The sequence below is a fragment of the Protobothrops mucrosquamatus genome, unplaced genomic scaffold (genome assembly GCF_001527695.2).
Source record: "Protobothrops mucrosquamatus isolate PMUCROS unplaced genomic scaffold, P.Mucros_1.0 scaffold133, whole genome shotgun sequence".
Taxonomy (NCBI): domain Eukaryota; kingdom Metazoa; phylum Chordata; class Lepidosauria; order Squamata; family Viperidae; genus Protobothrops; species Protobothrops mucrosquamatus.
Genome location: NW_015386500.1, coordinates 194,021 through 197,838, shown reverse-complemented (window position 1 = coordinate 197,838; position 3,818 = coordinate 194,021).

The window sequence follows — 3,818 nt, the reverse complement described above, 5'->3', positions numbered from 1 at the left end:
TTTAAAAAAAATACTCATTACAAAAGTGATATGGAAAAAGATTGCTGTGAATCTGAAAATGGATTTTAAAATGTCAGCTGATATGGAATATGATGCCAAAATGGATTTACAGATGAAACCAGTTGATGTCTTAATAATTACAGGGAACATCCAATTAATAAATCAGAAAGGTGAGTTGGAATGCCTTCTTATCTTGGATTTACAAAAGGAATGTGTGAAACCAAGGAAACTCTTTCTAGGATGAGACAAAGAGGAATTACTCAAACTGTTCCAGAAAGGAGACAAAGAGAAACGATAAGAAATCAACTTAGGGTTAAAAAGTTAAAATATATATGTTGTGGTTTCTGGTAGCTGTTGATGAGATTTCCTTTTGCCTAGGATTGAATGACAAGGTTTTAAAGATCTATTTCTAGGTGGGGAGAGATATTTTTTTTGCTTTATTATTTTAGAGAAAGTGATAAATTTGGATTATAAAATTGATTTTTTTGATTAAAGTTAAAATATATTTCTGGTAGCTCTAAGTAAATTTTTGCTGATTAGGACTGAATTTGTATAAATTGATTATTGATAAGGGATGAGATATGGGAAGAAGAGATTTTTTAATTGAAGTATTAGCGAAGGTGTAAAATCATTGAAATTGTTTATACTTGTTGATACATAAATTGTGTCCTTTAGTAGTATTTACTAAGTTAGGAAATGGATCCAAAAATGTTAGGATATGAAAATGCTGGTAGAACTGCCATGTACAATGTATGGTCTGTTCGACAAAAGAAATTAACATGATTGAGTACAAAAGCATGCTTCTGCCTACTTAATTATATAAAAGTGAGAATTGGCTATATCAGGGAAAGCATAAAGATAAGTTGACTTGCAGAAGGCATAAAACAAGAAAAGATAGGATTAAGAATAAATGAGTGCTGAATTAATGTGAATTGAAAAAAAGTGAATGACCAATATAAAAGAAGGATAAGGCTCAATTTACAAAAATGTTGAAGGAAGAGCAATTTTTAAAATACAAAATGTGCATCATGATGTCACAGTGCAAAGTCCACCCCTTAAATCTGTGTGAATACAGTATTGTGAAACAAGTACAAACAGGGTACAAAATAGTAAAGCTATATTCAATCATATATTCAGAATTACTTTTCTTTCAGAAAAATTTTGTCCTTCCCCCCCCCATGGCTATGAAAGCATTGTCACGAAATCTGTACTAGCTAAAATAGAGAAATATCTGCTACATGTTTTTAAACTATGAAAAAAATCTGTTTGCAAATGTTTTCTCATAAATGAATCATACAGTACAGATTTCAAAAATGCTTTGCTTTGTCTTATGTTGTTCAACAGAAAAGACATGTCTTAACAGCTTTCATCTGTCCTTCTGTTTTCTTAATTTGATGGCTATGGACCTTTATTTCATTAGATGCTTTATATCTTTTATATATATTTTAAAGACTTTGTGCATCACCACTTACATTTTAAGATAAAACCTCCCACTTTAATTTCCTAAACCCACATATGATCAGATTTTTGGTGGATCTGTTTTCTCACATTATTATTTTAAATAGGTCATCATACATTTAGAATTATTCTAACAACCTAGGCAGCCTGTCCCAATATGGTGCTGTCCAAATATTTTGACTATAATCAATCCTTCATTTTTATAGTAGAAAAATATCTAGTCAAGGCCATATTACACTATGTATTGTGATATCTATATACTCCACTAGGTCTGCTAATAGTTTACAAGGTATTTAGAAAAATGAAAAAAAATATATAATTAAGATCACAGAACACAATCTTTCTTCCTGGGCATCCAAATCCCAATGACATTCTAAATTAAAATTAATTCTGTTTTCACTGCTTTCCTAAAAGCCATATAGGATGGAACCAACCAGATCTCCAACTGGGATGGAACCTGAGAAATATTATTTCTTGGGGCTCCCCTTCCCAACTGTCACAGAGGGAAACCCTCAACATTCCAATTCACAACTGTATTGGACTATGTTGACTTGAACTATATAGAATTGCATTGGATAGATCAGTTCTATTTGAAGCAGGTAGCTCTGGAATACCTAGGAACCAAGCTGTGTAGGGCTACATAAGTGATGACCAGCACTCTGAATTGTATTCAGAGTCTACTAACAACCAAAGTAGTCTCTGCATACCAATCTTATTGAAGTTAGGTTCAATAACTTACCAGTGAGGAGAGTGCTGCATTTTATACCAGTTGTTGCTTCTGGGCACTCTTCAAAGACAACTCTAAATATAGTATATTCCATACCCATTCTAGAGGCAATAAATGCAAATGTTACTGTTTGTTACCAGGGCCTCCATTCCATTAGAGCCACAGCTGCTTCACCACCTGAAGTTGAGCAAAATCACCAGCACCTCTCATTCCGGGGGTAGCTCTGACCCTAGAAGTCACAGAATTGCTCCTTCAGTAAAGTGTTACTTTGTCCACAATTACAACAGAAGAAAATCGTTTCAAACAGCCCCTTTGAATTTCAGGGAAACAGCTTCAGCTTGCTTCTTTCCATCCATTCTCAAATAACTTCCAAATACTGGGTCAGAACTTCCACAGAATCACTGCCCCATCTTGTGATGGCAATGTGTATTTGAATGTTATTAATGTATGATGGCATCCAAAAGCAATGACATCCTGATGACATCTTCCAGTGATTTCATAGGTTGAGAGAGGATGGTAGAAGTGACCAGCATACTTCAAGAGAGCAACCACCAGTTCAATTTCTCCTCCCATACTAGCAATGACTGAAATAGCCACTAAAGAACAGGCAGAATGACTGCTGCCTACCTTTGCAGGCTGTCCAGAAGGATATCATGTTTAATGGTGCCTAAGGGCATCAAGAGTTCAAAAAAAAAAAACCCCAAATAGGTGGGGGTGCGCTCCTCTCTCTTAAGACTTAAAATAATGATCAATCAAAGCAATCAATGTTTAATTTTAAAAGCAATTGACATTTTTCAAGATTCTCTTAATTCTTAGTTTCTTAATAAATAAATTGGTTCCTTTAGCAACCAGAGTTAAGGTGATTGTTTTATTAGCATATGCTGCAAGGCCTACATACTATTCTAATATTCAAGGAAAGTAAGGAAAAATGTTGCAAGAGGAACATAAAGGTCTTTATTCTCATGAATATTTAGGTCGAGTTATTAATAATTATGGTTTCTGGGATGACTTCTTTCTCATGATTGGGGTACAGTCTCCAGTTTGGCACACAATATGAAAATACAATATCTTGCTCTAATATGTGGCACAAAATGCCTGGGAACATCAGGCATTCCAAGGGCTGTTGGAATTCTTTCCAATTCCTTTACTAATAATGGCCACAGTGTGTGTGTGTTTGTGTGTGCGCACACACACACAAACACACATACACAAATAAAAATTACATCTGTGTGAGTGTGGGTTTCTGTAGCAATGGTAGTTTCACTGGAAGCTGGCAAAGAATTAGATAATAGTGTGTACCTTTTCCCCTTTGACACACTGGTAAATAGAACGTGATGTTCCCATGTAACGGTTGAGCATGTAGCACAGAATTAAACAAATATTTACTTTAATTTAAAGTTTTGTCCTGTCCTTGGTATTGTCATCTACACAGAATGGCATGGAGTTTCTCAATTTCATTACTCCTTAATCTTGGAATGGTCTCATCTTTGGCAGGAGCAGGCAAAGCATGAAGCATTCGAAGGAGAAGATAAGATACGCTTATCCTCTTTGGCCTTGGCAAATTCAAGTGAGATGATGCTACTGAAAGCAGGTGTAATTAATTGTGCTTTGGAATCTAAATAAGCTGTTAGAA